Raw genomic sequence first — 17,289 nt, 5'->3', positions numbered from 1 at the left:
AGCGACCCAAGTGGACGACACAAACACCTGGCCCATCTAGGAGTGTCACTGCAGTGTCACGCAGGATGGCCCTTCCAAAAAACACTCCCCAAACAGCACATGACGCAAAGAAAAAAAGAGGCGCAATGAGGTAGCTGTGTGACTAAGCTCAGCGACCCAAGTGGCCGACACAAACACCTGGCCCATCTAGGAGTGGCACTGCAGTGTCACGCAGGATGGCCCTTCCAAAAAACACTCCCCAAACAGCACATGACGCAAAGAAAAATAAAAGAAAAAAGAGGTGCAAGGTGGAATTGCCTTGGGCCCTCCCACCCACCCTTATGTTGTATAAACAGGACATGCACACTTTAACCAACCCATCATTTCAGTGACAGGGTCTGCCACACGACTGTGACTGAAATGACGGGTTGGTTTGGACCCCCACCAAAAAAGAAGCAATAAATCTCTCCTTGCACAAACTGGCTCTATAGAGGCAAGATGTCCACCTCATCATCATCCTCCGATTCATCACCGTGTACATCCCCCTCCTCACAGATTATCAATTCGTCCCCACTGGAATCCACCATCTCAGCTCCCTGTATACTTTGTGGAGGCAATTGCTGCTGGTCAATGTCTCCACGGAGCAATTGATTATAATTCATTTTAATGAACATCATCTTCTCCACATTTTCTGGAAGTAACCTCGTACGCCGATTGCTGACAAGGTGAGCGGCGGCACTAAACACTCTTTCGGAGTACACACTTGTGGGAGGGCAACTTAGGTAGAATAAAGCCAGTTTGTGCAAGGGCCTCCAAATTGCCTCTTTTTCCTGCCAGTATACGTACGGACTGTCTGACGTGCCTACTTGGATGCGGTCACTCATATAATCCTCCACCATTCTTTCAATGGTGAGAGAATCATATGCAGTGACAGTAGACGACATGTCCGTAATCGTTGGCAGGTCCTTCAGTCCGGACCAGATGTCAGCATCAGCAGTCGCTCCAGACTGCCCTGCATCACCGCCAGCGGGTGGGCTCGGAATTCTGAGCCTTTTCCTCGCACCCCCAATTGCGGGAGAATGTGAAGGAGGAGCTGTTGACCGATCAAGTTCCGCTTGACTTGATAATTTTCTCACCAGCAGGTCTTTGAACCCCTGCAGACTTGTGTCTGCCGGAAAGAGAGATACAACGTAGGTTTTAAATCTAGGATCGAGCACGGTGGCCAAAATGTAGTGCTCTGATTTCAACAGATTGACCACCCGTGAATCCTGGTTAAGCGAATGAAGGGCTCCATCCACAAGTCCCACATGCCTAGCGGAATCGCTCTGTCTTAGCTCCTCCTTCAATGTCTCCAGCTTCTTCTGCAAAAGCCTGATGACGGGAATGACCTGACTCAGGCTGGCAGTGTCTGAACTGACTTCACGTGTGGCAAGTTCAAAAGGTTGCAGAACCTTGCACAACGTTGAAATCATTCTCCACTGCGCTTGAGACAGGTGCATTCCACCTCCTATATCGTGGTCAGATGTATAGGCTTGAATGGCCTTTTGCTGCTCCTCCATCCTCTGAAGCATATAGAGGGTTGAATTCCACCTCGTTTCCACTTCTTGCTTCAGATGATGGCAGGGCAGGTTCAGGCGTTTTTGGTGTTGCTCCAGTCTTCTGTACGTGGTGCCTGTACGCCGAAAGTGTCCCGCAATTCTTGTGGCCACCGACAGCATCTCTTGCACGTCCCTGTCGTTTTTTAAATAATTCTGCACCACCAAATTCAAGGTATGTGCAAAACATGGGACGTGCTGGAATTTGCCCAGATATAATGCACGCACAATATTGCTGGCGTTGTCCGATGCCACAAATCCACAGGAGAGTCCAATTGGGGTAAGCCATTCTGTGATGATCTTCCTCAGTTGCCGTAAGAGGTTTTCATCTGTGTGCGTATTCTGGAAAGCGGTGATACAAAGCGTAGCCTGCCTAGGAAAGAGTTGGCGTTTGCGAGATGCTGCTACTGGTGCCGCCGCTGCTGTTCTTGCGGCGGGAGTCAATACATCTACCCAGTGGGCTGTCACAGTCATATAGTCCTGAGTCTGCCCTGCTCCACTTGTCCACATGTCCGTGGTTAAGTGGACATTGGGTACAACTGCATTTTTTAGGACACTGGTGAGTCTTTTTCTGAGGTCTGTGTACATTTTCGGTATCGCCTGCCTAGAGAAATGGAACCTAGATAGTATTTGGTACCGGGGACACAGTACCTCAATCAAGTCTATAGTTGGCTCTGAAGTAATGATGGATACCGGAACCACGTTTCTCACTGCCCAGGATGCCAAGGCCTCAGTTATCCGCTTTGCAGCAGGATGACTGCTGTGATATTTCATCTTCCTCGCAAAGGACTGTTGGACAGTCAATTGCTTGTTGGAAGTAGTAAAAGTGGTCTTACGACTTCCCCTCTGGGATGACCATCGACTCCCAGCAGCAACAACAGCAGCGCCAGCAGCAGTAGGCGTTACACTCAAGGATGCATCGGAGGAATCCCAGGCAGGAGAGAACTCGTCAGAATTGCCAGTGACATGGCCTGCAGGACTATTGGCATTCCTGGGGAAGGAGGAAATTGACACTGAGGGAGTTGGTGGGGTGGTTTGCGTGAGCTTGGTTACAAGAGGAAGGGATTTACTGGTCAGTGGACTGCTTCCGCTGTCGCCCAAAGTTTTTGAACTTGTCACTGACTTATGATGAATGCGCTGCAGGTGACGTATAAGGGAGGATGTTCCGAGGTGGTTAACGTCCTTACCCCTACTTATTACAGCTTGACAAAGGCAACACACGGCTTGACACCTGTTGTCCGCATTTCTGTTGAAATACTTCCACACCGAAGAGCTGATTTTTTTGGTATTTTCACCAGGCATGTCAATGGCCATATTCCTCCCACGGACAACAGGTGTCTCGCCGGGTGCCTGACTTAAACAAACCACCTCACCATCAGAATCCTCCTTGTCAATTTCCTCCCCAGCGCCAGCAACACCCATATTCTCCTCATCCTGGTGTACTTCAACACTGACATCTTCAATCTGACTATCAGGAACTGGACTGCGGGTGCTCCTTCCAGCACTTGCAGGGGGCGTGCAAATGGTGGAAGGTGCATGCTCTTCACGTCCAGTGTTGGGAAGGTCAGGCATCGCAACCGACACAATTGGACTCTCCTTGTGGATTTGTGATTTTGAAGAACGCACAGTTCTTTGCTGTGCTTTTGCCAGCTTAAGTCTTTTCATTTTTCTAGCGAGAGACTGAGTGCTTCCATCCTCATGTGAAGCTGAACCACTAGCCATGAACATAGGCCAGGGCCTCAGCCGTTCCTTGCCACTCCGTGTGGTAAATGGCATATTGGCAAGTTTACGCTTCTCCTCCGACGATTTTTATTTAGATTTTTGAGTCATTTTTTTACTGATCTTTTGTGTTTTGGATTTTACATGCTCTGTACTATGACATTGGGCATCGGCCTTGGCAGACGACGTTGATGGAATTTCATCGTCTCGGCCATGACTAGTGGCAGCAGCTTCAGCACGAGGTGGAAGTGGATCTTGATCTTTCCCTATTTTTGGAACCTCAACATTTTTGTTCTCCATATTTTAATAGGCACAACTAAAAGGCACCTCAGGTAAACAATGGAGATGGATGGATACTAGTATACTTATGGATGACGAGTGACTGACGACACAGAGGTAGCTACAGCCGTGGACTACCGTACTGCGTCTGCTAGTATAGAGATGATAATTAATGATATAAAAAAAATATATATATATAACTACTGTAGGTATATATAATATAATGACGGACCTGGTGGACACTGTCAGCAGACTGCTAAACTACTAGTATGAAGAAGATAGAAAAAAACTTCCACCACAGGTAGGTAGGTATACAATTATGGACGAGCACTGACGACACAGAGATAGCCACAGCCGTGGCCTACCGTACTGCGTCTGCTAGTATAGAGATGATAATTAATGATATAAAAAAAAATATATATAACTACTGTAGGTATATATAATATAATGACGGACCTGGTGGACACTGTCAGCAGACTGCTAAACTACTAGTATGAAGAAGATAGAAAAAAAAAACCACCACAGTTAGGTATACAATTATGGACGAGTGACGACACAGAGGTAGGTACAGCCGTGGACTACCGTACTGCGTCTGCTAGTATAGATAATATACTAAATATATTACTACTGTAGGTATATAATATAATGACGGACCTGGTGGACACTGTCAGCAGACTCCTAAACTACTAGTATGAAGAAGATAGAAAAAAAAACCCCACCACAGGTAGGTATACAATTATGGACGAGCACTGACGACACAGAGGTAGGTACAGCCGTGGACTACCGTACTGCATCTGCTAGTATAGATAATATAATAAATATATTACTACTGTAGGTATATAATATAATGACGGACCTGGTGGACACTGTCAGCAGACTGCTAAACTACTAGTATGAAGAAGATAAAAAAAAAACCCCACCACAGGTAGTTAGGTATACAATTATGGATGAGCACTGACGACACAGAGATAGCCACAGCCGTGGACTACCGTACTGCGTCTGCTAGTATAGATAATATAATAAATATATTACTACTGTAGGTATATAATATAATGATGGACCTGGTGGACACTGTCAGTAGACTCCTAAACTACTAGTATGAAGAAGATAGAAAAAAAAAACCCACCACAGGTAGGTAGGTATACAATTATGGACGAGCACTGACGACACAGAGATAGCCACAGCCGTGGACTACCGTACTGCGTCTGCTAATATAGAGATGATAAAGATGAAAAAAAAAATATAACACTACTGCAGGTAAATATTTATATAATATATGTATGACGGACCTGCTGGACACTGTCAGCAGAATGCATTTATAGAATAAAAAAAAAACACCACAGGAGTGTTTAACTTTTTCAGGCAGACAATATACTGGTGGTCACACTGGCAGCAAAAGTGTGCACTGTACTCCTGCTATAACTGCTCCCCAGTCTCCCCCACAATTAAGCTGTGTGAGCAGTGAGCACTCAGCACAGTCAGATATACATAGATGATATATCATGCAGCACACTGAGGCTGAGCACAGATATGGTATGTGTATCGTTTTTTTTCAGGCAGAGAACGGATTATAAATAATAAAACTGGTGGTCACTATCAGCAAAACTCTGCACTACTGAGTACTCCTGACAAGTTCAACTGCTCCCCAAATTAGTAGTAAATCAAATGTCACTCGTCTCTATCTTCTAATCTAAACGGAGAGGACGCCAGCCACGTCCTCTCCCTATCAATCTCAATGCACGTGTGAAAATGGCGGCGACGCGCGGCTCCTTATATAGAATCCAAGTCTCGTGAGAATCCGACAGCGGGATGATGACGTTCGGGCGCGCTCGGGTTAACCGAGCAAGGCGAGAGGATCCGAGTCTGCTCGGACCCGAGCAAAAAAGGGTGAAGTTCGGGCGGGTTCGGATTCCGAGGAACCGAACCCGCTCATCTCTTATGGCCACCCAGCATGACGCCTCCCTTCTTGACCATGCTGTAATTGCAGTCGCACTGCAGTTCAGCGTGATCATAAAAAATGGTGTAGCCTCCTGCTGGTGCAGACTGTATGTGCGCGCAGGAAGCCGCCACCATTTTTGTGATCACAGCGGCTGAATGTGATGTCATACAGCTGCTGTGACCACGCCCCCTGTGTCTCCTCCATTGCAGACCCCATTTTGAAGCCTTGCCCCCGCACCGCTCCATCCCTGACATGGAAATGGAGTGTTGCTGACCCCCCTCTCCCCCCCTGCCCCGATTGACAGGCAGAGGCGATCGCATTCTCTGCGGGGTGCCGCAGAAAATGCAGGCACATGCGTATGCTCTTAGCAATTTTTGCAGTTGGATCACTTATTGTGATTGCAATCCAACCTGAATCAGGCCCTATTACCTATCACAATGCGCTGCGGGCAGTACAAAATTGGTTTAATATAGGAGAAAAACCCCCAGACCTGTGCTCCTTAACTGTACCTGGTGGCTAGTGGAGCGGCTGCCCAGTAATCAGTGTCCACGCCAGTGCGCACACGGTCCACCCCCTACGGCCACGCTCCCCTTCATCAGCGGCCTCGTGATCCGGAAGGGCGGTGTGTGTGTGACTGACCTTAGGAAGAAACCGGAGCCTCCGCTGCAGTGACCCAGCAACCAGGGCACGGGAGTATACAGCGCCGCTGGGAGTGATGAAGCTGCAGTAAAGATGTCTATTAGACCTAGCCTGCTGCAGCCCTTGTAGATTCTCATAAAACAAGTTCTTCTTTTCTTGTCAAAATGAATAGCTAAGAATTGGCTTCCTGAGGCAGGCCCCTGTTAAGTGGCCTGCTACTGAAGGCACCAACTACAAACTGAGCTCCCTGTTCATGGAAGCGGGGTTATAGAGGAGGATGCGCTGAGCATCTTGGGAACAGTCAAAAGCTTTGAGTCGGTTGGTGCCTCAGATCAAGATCCTACTCTACACCCCAATGTGAATCCTTGTGGAGTCCTGTGTACCCCACAGAAGAAATTAATGTGTCACACCCATTGGCAGCAACCTTAGAATAGCTGCTGATGGGCACAATTGAGAAAGGAAGGGGGGGGGGGGACATTTGAATCCAGCACATAGATGCAATTCAAATATGTAATTTGTACCTTCCTATTTTAAAATATAATGGATGAACTTCACCCTGTGAGAACAATCTTCATGATCAAGAGATCTCATATGCAAAATAAGTATGAGTTGGGATAGGGCTGGGGAGGGTGGCTGCTCGGGCAGCCCCTCCCCCATCAAGTTAAGGAGATTCAACTGAGGAAGCACAAGGGAACTCTCGTCTGGGGACAACAACTGCAGGGAGACCACATCTTTTAAGATGAACATGGGAGGGCGGAAGGCTGCCTAATACTGAAGCACCATCAAATATCAAACCATATGCAACAACTAGTACAAGCATTCCTGGGGGAAGGTCTGCAGCAGATGGATTTGCATACGGTGATGTCATCCAAGCAGTGGGCCAAAGTTGGCTGGAACCCTCATCTGCATATGAAAAGAGAAAAGGGGCATGCAGGGCATGGCGGCCTTTTGCGGTGCTTGGATGACCCCTAGTTCGCATTAAACACCCCCACCCTCCTTTGGTGTGGGGCTCATGTTGGCTATGCCCCAGCCCCTGAAGCATTCAAGCTGATTTCTTGCAGCAGCTGGGCACTGTAACAGCTCCAGAGCTGCTCTGTAAGGCAACTAAAAGGGTGTGGGCCCTGCAGCACCACCTGTAGTTCGCATTGTGCGTTGGAAGGCACAAAGTAAGCAGACGGGAGAAGTCAGGATAGTGCGCAAGGGCATAGAAGGGAGTGGCTCCAGAAAAGAGAAGTGGAAACAGACAGCAAACTAGGCTGGAGAGAGACCTGAGACAAAGAGATCTGAATTATACGAGAGCCGACCAGGGGAAACACAAATTATGCAATCAAGTTTCCCACATTTGGGGAAATCACAGGAACAGCACACCCAGAGTGCAATGGGTGAGCCTTGCCCTGGGAGAAGCACCTTCATGATCATAGTATCTCACCTGGCAGGTAAGTAGGAGTTGGGCTAGAGCTGGGGAGGGTCACTGCTCGGGCACCCCCCTGTCAAGTGAAGGAGATCCAACTGAGGCAGCACAAGGGAACTCTCGAAAGAAGAACAAGGCTAGAGGAATATATGAGACAAAGAAATCTGACTTTTACCAGAGCTGACCAGAGGAAAACACAAACACAGTCTCCCACTACCACAAAAAATGCAGGCGAGTTTCCCACATTTGGGGAAATCACAGGGGTCAGCATACCCAGAATGCAATGAATGAACCTCACCCTGGGTGAACAATCTTCATGACCATGGTGTCTCCTATGCAAAATAAGTATGATTTGGGATAGGGCGGGGAGGGCCGCTGCTCAGGCACATCTCTGTCAAGTAAAGGAGATTCAACTGAGGCAGCACAAGGGAACTCTCATCTGGGGACAACAACTGCAGGGAGAACACATATTTTCAGATGAACATGGGAGGGCAGAAGGCTGCCTAATACTGAAGCACCCCCAAACAACAAACCAAATGCAACAACTAGTGCAAGCATTCCTGGGGCAAGGCCTGCAGCAGATGGATTTGCATATGGTGATGTCATCCAAGCAGTGGGTCAAAGTTGGCTTCAACCCTCATCTGCATATGAAAAGAGAAAAGGGGCGTGCAGGGCATGGCGGCCTTTTGCGGTGCTTGGATTACCCCTAGTTCGCATTAAACACCCCCACCCACCTTTGGTGTGGGGCTCATGTTGGCCATGCCCCATCCCCTGAAGCATTCAAGCTGATTTCTTGCAGCAGCAGGGCACTGTAACAGCTCCAGAGCTGCTCTTTAAGGCAAGTAAAAGATTGTGTGGGCCCTGCAGCACTACCTGTAGTTTGCATTGTGCATTGGAAGGCACAAAGTAAGCAGACGGGAGGAGAAGTCAGGATAGTGCACAAGGGTATAGAAGGGAGGGGCTCAAGATAAAAGAAGTGGAAACAGACAGCAAACTAGGCTGGAGAAAGACCTGAGACAAAGAGATCTGAATTATACGAGAGCCGACCAGAGGAAACACAAATTATGCAGTCAAGTGTCCAACATTTGGGGAAATCGTAGGAGCAGCACACCCAGAGTGCAATGGGTGAGCCTTGCCCTGGGAGAAGCACCTTCCTGATCATAGTATCTCACCTGGCAGGTAAGTAGGAGTTGGGCTAGAGCTGGGGAGGGTCGCTGCTCGGGCACCCCCCTGTCAAGTGAAGGAGATCCACCTGAGGCAGCACAAGGGAACTCTCGAAAGAAGAACAAGGCTAGAGGAAAATCTGAGACAAAGAAATCTGAGTTTTAACAGAGCTGACCAGAGGAAAGCACAAACACAGTCCCCCACTACCACAAATAATGCAGTCGAGTTTCCCACATTTGGGTAAATCACAGGGGTCAGCATACCCAAAATGCAATGAATGAACCTCACCCTGGGAGAACAATCTTCATGACCATGGTATCTCCTATGCAAAATAAGTATGATTTGGGATAGGGCTGGGGAGGGCCGCTGCTCATGCACATCTCTGTCAAGTAAAGGAGATTCAACTGAGGCAGCACAAGGGAACTCTCATCTGGGGACAACAACTGCAGGGAGAACACATATTTTCAGATGAACATGGGAGGGCAGAAGGCTGCCTAATACTGAAGCACCCCCAAACAACAAACCAAATGCAACAACTAGTGCAAGCATTCCTGGGGGAAGTTCTGCAGAAGACGGATTTGCATACGGTGATGTCATCCAAGCAGAGGGCCAAAGTTGGCTGGAACCCTCATCTGCATATGAAAAGAGAAAAGGGGTATGCAGGGCATGGCGGCCTTTTGCGGCGCTTGGATGACCCTTAGTTCGCATTAAACACCCCCACCCTCCTTCGGTGTGGGGCTCATGTTGGCCATGCCCCATCCCCTGAAGCATTCAAGCTGATTTCTTGCAGCAGCTTGGCACTGTATCAGCTCCAGAGCTGCTCTGTAAGGCAAGTAAAAGGGTGTGGGCCCTGCAGCACTACCTGTAGTTTGCATTGTGCATTGGAAGGCACAAAGTAAGCAGACAGGAGGAGAAGTCAGGATAGTGCACAAGGGTATAAAAGCGAGTTTCCCACATTTGGGAAAATCACAGGGGTCAGCATACCCAGAATGCAATGAATGAACCTCACCCTGGGAGAACAATCTTCATGACCATGGTATCTCCTATGCAAAATAAGTATGATTTGGGATAGGGCTGGGGAGGGCCGCTGCTCAGGCACATCTCTGTCAAGTAAAGGAGATTCAACTGAGGCAGCACAAGGGAACTCTCATCTGGGGACAACAACTGCAGGGAGAACACATATTTTCAGATAAAAATCTTGGTCATGCTCTGGTTTCTCTTCAGAACGAACAAATCTTTCGCCTTTTACTAAAGATTTCCGTGGAGAGGAGCAAAACCGAGTTTTATCTCAATTTTTGCATACCCCATCTTTTTGGGGTTTCTTTTATCGGTTTAAAGATAGAATGAGTGTGCTTTAATGTAAGCTCATTTGCATAGAAATGACAGTAAATGTTTGTTTCTTTTCAAACAGAACTTTCTTGACCATGCTACTTGCTTGAAAGATCTGGGAGCACATGGAATACAGTACAAACCATGCTTATAGCAAGGAGAAGCCAGGTGAGAAATCTGCTTACTTTCAAGTTGGGCGCTCACTTTGATCTGAATGAGGACTGCTGGCACAGCATTTAGGCGACAGGTGGAATCTTGGTCATGCTCTGGTTTCTCTTCAGAACGAACAAATCTTTCGCCTTTTATTAAAGATTTCTGTGGAGAGGAGCAAAACTGAGTTTTATCTCAATTTTTGCATGCCCCATATTATTGGGGTTTCTTTTATCAGTTTCTTGTTAGCTTTAATGTAAGTTTATTTGCATAACAATGACAATAAATGTCTGTTTCTTTTCAAGCAGAACTTTCTTGACCATTCTAATTGCTTGAAAGATCTGGGAGCACATGGAAAAGAGTACAAACCATGCTTATAGCAAGGGGAAGCCTGGTGAGAAATCTGCTTTCTTTCTTTCAAATTGGGTGCTCACTTTGCGCTGAATGAGGACTGCTGGCATGGCACTCAGGCGACAGGTGGAATCTTGGTCATACTCTGGTTTCTCTTCAAAACAAACAGATCTTTCGCCTTTTACTAAAGATTTCCGTGGAGAGGAGCAAAACTGAGTTTTATCTCAATTTTTGCATGCTCCGTCTTATTGGGGTTTCTTTTATCGGTTTAAAGATAGAACGAGTGTGCTTTAATGTAAGCTCATTTGCATAGAAATGACAGTAAATGTTTGTTTCTTTTCAAACAGAACTTTCTTGACTATACTAAATGCTTGAAAGATCTGGGAGCACATGGAAAAGAGTACAAACCATGTTTATAGCAAGGGGAAGCCTGGTGAGAAATCTGCTTTCTTTCTTTCAAATTGGGTGCTCACTTTGAGCTGAATGAGGACTGCTGGCATGGCACTCAGGCGACAGGTGGAATCTTGGTCATGTTCTGGTTTCTCTTCAGAACGAACAAATCTTTCGCCTTTTACTAAAGATTTCCGTGGAGAGGAGAAAAACTGAGTTTTATCTCAATTTTTGCATGCCCCATCTTATTGGGATTTTATTTTATCGGTTTAAAGATAGAACGAGTGTGCTTTAATGTAAGCTCATTTGCATAGAAATGACAGTAAATGTTTGTTTCTTTTCAAACAGAACTTTCTTGACCACACTAATTGCTTGAAAGATCTGGGAGCACATGGAAAAGAGTACAAACCATGTTTATAGCAAGGGGAAGCCTGGTGAGAAATCTGCTTTCTTTCTTTCAAATTGGGTGCTCACTTTGAGCTGAATGAGGATTGCTGGCATGGCACTCTGGCGACAGGTGGAATCTTGGTCATGCTCTGGTTTCTCTTCAAAACGAACAGATCTTTCGCCTTTTACTAAAGATTTCCGTGGAGAGGAGCAAAACTGAGTTTTATCTCAATTTTTGCATGCTCCGTCTTATTGGGGTTTCTTTTATCGGTTTAAAGATAGAACGAGTGTGCTTTAATGTAAGCTCATTTGCATAGAAATGACAGTAAATGTTTGTTTCTTTTCAAACAGAACTTTCTTGACTATACTAATTGCTTGAAAGATCTGGGAGCACATGGAAAAGAGTACAAACCATGTTTATAGCAAGGGGAAGCCTGGTGAGAAATCTGCTTTCTTTCTTTCAAATTGGGTGCTCACTTTGAGCTGAATGAGGACTGCTGGCATGGCACTCAGGCGACAGGTGGAATCTTGGTCATGTTCTGGTTTCTCTTCAGAACGAACAAATCTTTCGCCTTTTACTAAAGATTTCCGTGGAGAGGAGCAAAACTGAGTTTTATCTCAATTTTTGCATGCCCCATCTTATTGGGGTTTTATTTTATCGGTTTAAAGATAGAACGAGTGTGCTTTAATGTAAGCTCATTTGCATAGAAATGACAGTAAATGTTTGTTTCTTTTCAAACAGAACTTTCTTGACCACACTAATTGCTTGAAAGATCTGGGAGCACATGGAAAAGAGTACAAACCATGTTTATAGCAAGGGGAAGCCTGGTGAGAAATCTGCTTTCTTTCATTCAAATTGGGTGCTCACTTTCAGCTGAATGAGAACTGCTGGCATGGCACTCAGGCGACAGGTGGAATCTTGGTCATGCTCTGGTTTCTCTTCAGAACTAACAAATATTTCGCCTTTTATTAAAGATTTCCGTGGAGAGGAGCAAAACTGAGTTTTATCTCAATTTTTGCATGCCCCATATTATTGGGGTTTCTTTTATCAGTTTAAAGACAGAACGAGTGTGCTTTCTTGTTAGCTTTAATGTAAGTTTATTTGCATAACAATGACAGTAAATGTTGTTTCTTTTCAAACAGAACTTTCTTGACCATGCTACTTGCTTAAAGGTCTGGGAGCACATGGAAAACAGTACAAACCATGCAGTATCACAAGAGCCTTTATTTGATCTTTCATGAAGATAGAGCAGAATTGAGGACACGTGAACAATTTCTGCCGAAGGTGGTTCATCTTTCCACATGGTGCCTTTGGCCACTGACACCTTCGTTGAGTCAAAGTCTCTGGCTGTGGTCAGAACTTTGAAAATGTATGTCACCAGAACGGTTCAGATTAGGAAAACAGAGGCTCTGTTTGTCCTGTATGCTCCCAACAGGATTTGGTGTCCTGCTTCCATGCAGACCATTATGCGCTGGATCTGTGGTAAGATTCAGCATGCTCGTTCCACGGCAGGATTGCCGTTACTGAAGTAGGTGAAGACCCATTCTACTAGAAAGGTGGGTTCATCCTTGGCAGCTGGTCGGGGAGTCTCGGCATTGCAACTTTGCCGAGCAGCTATTTAGTAAACACTTTTGCTAAGTTTTACAAGTTTGATACCTTGGCTGATGATAACCTTAAGTTGGGTCATTCGGTGCTGCAGAGTCGTACGCACTCTCCCACCCGTTCAAGAGCTTTGGTATAACCCCATGGTTCTTAATGTGACCCCAGCATCCTCTAGGTCGTATGAGAAAATAGGATTTTAATACCTACCGGTAAATCCTTTTCTCTTAGTCTGTAGAGGATGCTGGGCACCCGTCCCAGTCCATACTGTGTCTGCAGTTATTACTTGTGGTTATACACATGTTGTGTTATGGTTCTGGTCAGCTTTTTGCTGCAATTGTTCATGCCGTTGGCTTGTGTTCTGTTGAATGCCACGTTCTGCGGCATGTTTAAGGTGTGAGCTGGTAAGATGCTCACCTTAGTTTAACAATAAATCCTTTCCTCGAAATGTCCGTCTCCCTGGGCACAGTTCCTATAACTGGAGTCTGGAGGAGGGGCATAGAGGGAGGAGCCAGTTCACACCCTTTGAAAGTCTTAAAGTGCCCATGTCTCTTGCGGATCCCGTCTATACCCCATGGTTCTTAATGTGACCCCAGCATCCTCTACGGACTAAGAGAAAAGAATGCCCTTGCGCACTATCCTGACTTCTCCTCCCGTCTGCTTACTTTGTGCCTTCCAACGCACAATGCGAACTACAGGTGGTGCTGCAGGGCCCACACCCTTTTACTTGCCTTACAGAACAGCTCTGGAGCTGTTACAGTGCCCAGCTGCTGCAAGAAATCAGCTTGAATGCTTCAGGGGATGGGGCATGGCCAACATGAGCCCCACACCAAAGGAGGGTGGGGGTGTTTAATGTGAACTAGGGGTCATCCAAGCACTGCAAAAGGCCGCCATGCCCTGCATGCCCCTTTTCTCTTTTCATATGCAGATGAGGGTTCCAGTCAACTTTGGCCCACTGCTTGGATAACATCACCGTATGCAAATCCGTCTGCTGCAGACCTTCCCCCAGGAATGCTTGTACTAGTTGTTGCATATGGTGCTTCAGTATTAGGCAGCCTTCCGCCCTCCCATGTTCATCTGAAAAGATGTGGTCTCCCTGCAGTTGTTGTCCCCAGACGAGAGTTCCCTTGTGCTTCCTCAGTTGAATCTCCTTAACTTGACGGGGGAGGTGCTGCCCGAGCAGCCCTCCCCAGCCCTATCCCAACTCATATTTATTTTGCATATGAGATCTCTTGATCATGAAGATTGTTCTCACAGGGTGAGGTTCATCCATTATATTTTAAAATAGGAAGGTACGAATTACATATTTGAATTGCATCTATGTGCTGGATTCAAATGTCCCCCCCCCCTTCCTTTCTCAATTGTGCCCGTCAGCAGCTATTCTAAGGTTGCTGCCAATGGGTGTGACACATTAATTTCTTCTGTGGGGTACACTGGACTCCACAAGGATTCACATTGGGGTGTAGAGTAGGATCTTGATCTGAGGCACCAACCGGCTCAAAGCTTTTGACTGTTCCCAAGAAGCTCAGTGCATTCTCCTCTATAACCCCGCTTCCATGAACAGGGAGCTCAGTTTGTAGTTGGTGCCTTCAGTAGCAGGCCAATTAACAGGGGCCTGCCTCAGGCAGCCTATTCTTAGCTATTAATTTTGACAAGAAAAGAAGAACTTGTTTTATGAGAATCTACAAGGGCTGCAGCAGGCTAGGTCTAATAGACATCTTTACTGCAGCTTCATCACTCCCAGCGGCGCTGTATACTCCCGTGCCCTGGTTGCTGGGTCACTGCAGCGGAGGCTCCGGTTTCATCCTAAGGTCAGTCACACACACACCACCCTTCCGGATCACGAGGCCGCTGCTGAAGGGGAGCGAGGCCGTAGGGGGTGGGCCGTGTGCGCACTGCGGTGGACACTGATTACTGGGCAGCCGCTCCACTAGCCACCAGGTACAGTTAAGGAGCACAGGTCTGGGGGGTTTTCTCCTATATTAACCCAATTTTGTACTGCCCGCAGCGCATTGTGATAGGTAATAGGGCCTGATTCAGGTTGGATTGCAATCACAATAAGCGATCCAACTGCAAAAATTGCTAAGAGCATACGCATGTGCCTGCATTTTCTGCGGCACCCCGCAGAGAATGTGATCGCCTCTGCCTGTCAATCGGGGCGGGGAAGGGGGGGAGAGGTGGGTCAGCAACACTCCATTTCCAAGTCAGGGATGGAGCGGTGCGGGGGCAAGGCTTCAAAATGGGGTCTGCAACGGAGGAGACACAGGGGGCGTGGTCACAGCGACTGTATGACATCACATTCAGCCGCTGTGATCACAAAAATGGTGGCGGCTTCCTGCGCGCACATACAGTCTGCACCAGCAGGAGCCTACACCATTTTTTATGATCACGCTGAACTGCAGTGCGACTGCAATTACAGCATGGTCAAGAAGGGAGGCGTCATGCTGGGTGGCCATGCCCTGTCACTTTGCAGGAGCCAGCACCGCTCACACACTAGTCCCCGGGTGCAGCCCCCAACCCCCGGGACACCCGGAGCAACAAAATGTAGATTCAGGCCACCAGGCCACGCCCCTACCTATGAAACCATGCCTCCTTTTTACCATTGCACTGCTTATCTGCGCGCACTGCATTACAATCTCCCTCGCCACCTCTCTGGGTGTCACCAGTGATAGTGACACCTCTGCCATGCTTGTAGCAGCTGGTCCTAAGATCTACGCCTCAAACCCTGAGTGTTTGCCCTTGTGACTTGTTGATCATCATAGCGAAGCAGATGCTTACAGAAAACTGCAGGGGCTTAGATTGAAAATAAAAAAATTGATAGGGTATAAGGTAGAGAGGAGCGGGTTCGGTTCTCCGAGAACCGAATTCCCCACGAACTCCACGTGGTTTACACTGGTCCGAGGCAGGCTCGGTTGTTCCCGCCTGACTCGGAAAACCTGAACAAGGGAAAATGTCATCATCCCGCTGTCGGATTCTCGCGAGATTCGGATTCCATATAAAGAGCTGCGCGTTGCTGCCATTTTTACTCGTGCATTGAAGAGAGAGCGGAGAGGACGTGGCTATGTTCTCTCAGTGGAAATCTCAATATCAGTGCTCAGTATCAGTGGTTACTTATTGCTGCTCAGTAATACTAGTAGTGTGTCTCTCCTGCTCAGTGTCAGTTCTCAGTAGTATCCTCATCAGTGCTCAGTATCACTGTTCATTGTCTTGTGCTGCATTGTGTTGCTCAGCATACTACAGTACATTACTAATAGTCCAGTGCTGCATCTTGCTGCTCAGTGTCAGTTCTAGTATCCTCATCAGTGCTCACTATCACTGCTCATTGCATTGTGGTGTTCTGTATACTACAATAACATAGTAATATAGTAACATAGTTTTTGAGGTTGAATAGAGGCAAATTGCCCATCGTGTTCAACCTGTTTTAAGTTGTGATGATTCTACATACTTGCTGAATAATGTTTTATGACTAGTTAGCTACTATAACTCATGTTACCCCCGGATTAACCATGTTGATATTTTAAGTATTATAACCTTGGATAGCTTTTTCATTCAGAAATGTATCCATTCCTTTTTTAAATCCAATTACAGAGTCCGCCATTACCACCTTCCCTGGCAGGGAATTCCACATCCTGATTGCCCTAACAGTGAAGAACCCTTTCCTCCATTGCGTTCTGAACTTTCCTCCAGTCGCAGCGAGTGACCACGTGTTCTTTTAATAAATAATTCCTCTGATAACTCTTTGTTATGTATCTTTACATATTTGAAGATATTAATAATATCTCCTCTTAGGCACCTCTTTTCTAGTGTATAAATATTCAGCCTAGTAAGTCTTTCCTTATAGTCCAGTACTTTTAGGCCTTTAATCAATTTAGTCTTCAGGATCTCTGACACTTCCATGAGCAGCAGAGTAGTGCAATGGAAGCATGCTGGGCCCATAACCCAGAGGTCGATTGATCGAAACTATCCTCTGCTATGTGCATTTTTTTTTTATAATTAAAGTAATCAAAAACTGGGATTGATATTTTGGCACTTTTATTTTTACTTAAAGTACAATAACTTTTATCATTTTAATTTGTTTTAATAGTATATTGACAGCATTGTTTTCTTTAAAAAATCCTCTTAATTTTCTTTACCCTATTACTGAAATGGTAATTGACAAAAACAAACTACATTGTCACCAGAAGAGCAATGCAAAATGTACAAGTGATATATGAAAATCATCTTCCATCTTGAATTTCAATGATGCATTGGGACAACAATTTGTGAGAAACATCTTCACCCATAAAGAAAGATTTTCTTAATTCCTTACCTGTGTGCTGATTAGATATCACCTTGTTTTCACATTAAACAGACTTCC

At 46.4% G+C, this 17,289-nt stretch overlaps 11 non-coding genes and 1 pseudogene across 11 annotated transcripts; 7 read left to right on the top strand and 5 right to left on the bottom strand.

The window, feature by feature from the left end:
• Positions 1-7,431: 7,431 nt before the first annotated feature.
• Positions 7,432-7,594, bottom strand: LOC135044433 (U1 spliceosomal RNA). The gene has a single exon (XR_010237031.1). It is a non-coding gene; the product is annotated as a U1 spliceosomal RNA (small nuclear RNA).
• A 152-nt stretch (positions 7,595-7,746) lies between these two features.
• On the bottom strand, positions 7,747-7,910 carry LOC135045112 (U1 spliceosomal RNA). The gene has a single exon (XR_010237645.1). It is a non-coding gene; the product is annotated as a U1 spliceosomal RNA (small nuclear RNA).
• A 675-nt stretch (positions 7,911-8,585) lies between these two features.
• Positions 8,586-8,748, bottom strand: LOC135044493 (U1 spliceosomal RNA). Its single transcript, XR_010237077.1, has one exon. It is a non-coding gene; the product is annotated as a U1 spliceosomal RNA (small nuclear RNA).
• Positions 8,749-8,900: 152 nt separating this feature from the next.
• LOC135044942 (U1 spliceosomal RNA) lies at positions 8,901-9,064 on the bottom strand. Its single transcript, XR_010237478.1, has one exon. It is a non-coding gene; the product is annotated as a U1 spliceosomal RNA (small nuclear RNA).
• A 593-nt stretch (positions 9,065-9,657) lies between these two features.
• LOC135044592 (U1 spliceosomal RNA) lies at positions 9,658-9,785 on the bottom strand (annotated as a pseudogene).
• Positions 9,786-9,929: 144 nt separating this feature from the next.
• On the top strand, positions 9,930-10,045 carry LOC135044609 (U5 spliceosomal RNA). The gene has a single exon (XR_010237151.1). It is a non-coding gene; the product is annotated as a U5 spliceosomal RNA (small nuclear RNA).
• Positions 10,046-10,315: 270 nt separating this feature from the next.
• LOC135044747 (U5 spliceosomal RNA) lies at positions 10,316-10,431 on the top strand. Its single transcript, XR_010237287.1, has one exon. It is a non-coding gene; the product is annotated as a U5 spliceosomal RNA (small nuclear RNA).
• Positions 10,432-10,695: 264 nt separating this feature from the next.
• Positions 10,696-10,811, top strand: LOC135044730 (U5 spliceosomal RNA). Its single transcript, XR_010237271.1, has one exon. It is a non-coding gene; the product is annotated as a U5 spliceosomal RNA (small nuclear RNA).
• A 274-nt stretch (positions 10,812-11,085) lies between these two features.
• Positions 11,086-11,201, top strand: LOC135044742 (U5 spliceosomal RNA). Its single transcript, XR_010237283.1, has one exon. It is a non-coding gene; the product is annotated as a U5 spliceosomal RNA (small nuclear RNA).
• A 275-nt stretch (positions 11,202-11,476) lies between these two features.
• LOC135044716 (U5 spliceosomal RNA) lies at positions 11,477-11,592 on the top strand. Its single transcript, XR_010237257.1, has one exon. It is a non-coding gene; the product is annotated as a U5 spliceosomal RNA (small nuclear RNA).
• Positions 11,593-11,866: 274 nt separating this feature from the next.
• Positions 11,867-11,982, top strand: LOC135044649 (U5 spliceosomal RNA). The gene has a single exon (XR_010237190.1). It is a non-coding gene; the product is annotated as a U5 spliceosomal RNA (small nuclear RNA).
• Positions 11,983-12,257: 275 nt separating this feature from the next.
• LOC135044775 (U5 spliceosomal RNA) lies at positions 12,258-12,373 on the top strand. The gene has a single exon (XR_010237314.1). It is a non-coding gene; the product is annotated as a U5 spliceosomal RNA (small nuclear RNA).
• Positions 12,374-17,289: the final 4,916 nt, after the last annotated feature.

This window comes from Pseudophryne corroboree, unplaced genomic scaffold (assembly GCF_028390025.1).
Source record: "Pseudophryne corroboree isolate aPseCor3 unplaced genomic scaffold, aPseCor3.hap2 scaffold_90, whole genome shotgun sequence".
NCBI lineage: Eukaryota > Metazoa > Chordata > Amphibia > Anura > Myobatrachidae > Pseudophryne > Pseudophryne corroboree.
This window is presented reverse-complemented; position numbering and strand designations above follow the sequence as displayed.